Genomic DNA, 955 nt, shown 5'->3' on the forward strand with positions numbered 1-955 from the left:
CCATGCTGGTCCGAGGTCGATCCCGCTGCACAGATTCATGCGCCAGGGCCTCCAAAAGACAATGCACTTTGATTCATTGCGCTATCTCTAATAGCACCCTAGATATCACCAGATAAATATTGGATTTTTCCTTGACCCTGACAGTCCGGCCCCATGTGTCGATGTTTTTCTCGGTCCCTCGTGGTCCGAGGTCGATCCCGCTGCACAGATTTATGCGCCAGGGCATCCTACAGACGATGCACTTTGATTTATTGCGCTCTCTGTAATAGCACCCGAGATATCACCATATACATATTGGATTTTCCCCTGACCCTGAGTGTCCGGCCCCATGAGACGGTGGTTTTCTCGGCCCCTGGTGGTCCGAGGTCGTTCCCGCTGCACAGATTCGTGCGCCAGGGCCTCCTACAGACAAGGCACTATGATTTATTGCGCTATCTTTAATAGCAGCCGAGATATCACCAGATATATATTGGATTTTCCCCTGACCCTGAGTGTCCGGCCCCATGAGACGGTGGTTTTCTCGGCCCCTGGTGGTCCGAGGTGGTTCTCGCGGCACAGATTTATGCGCCAGGGCCTCCTGCAGACAATGCACTTTGATTTATTTCGCTATCTCTAATAGCACACGAGATATCACCAGATATATATTGGATTTTTCCCTGACCCTGACAGTCCGGCCCAATGAGACGGTGATTTTCTCGGCCCCCGGTGGTCCGAGGTCGATCCCGCTGCACAGATTCATGCGCCAGGGCATCCTATAGATAATTCACTTTGGTTTATAGCGCTATCTCTAATAGCACCCGAGATATCACCAGATATATATTGGATTTTTCCCTGACCCTGACAATCCGGCCCCATGAGACGGTGATTTTCTCGGCCCCTGGTGGTCCGAGGCCGATCCCGCTGCAAAGATTAATGCGCCAGGGCCTCCTGCAGACAATGCACTTTGATTTATTTC

The sequence above is a fragment of the Nomia melanderi genome, unplaced genomic scaffold (genome assembly GCF_051020985.1).
Source record: "Nomia melanderi isolate GNS246 unplaced genomic scaffold, iyNomMela1 scaffold0014, whole genome shotgun sequence".
In the NCBI taxonomy this organism is placed as follows: domain Eukaryota; kingdom Metazoa; phylum Arthropoda; class Insecta; order Hymenoptera; family Halictidae; genus Nomia; species Nomia melanderi.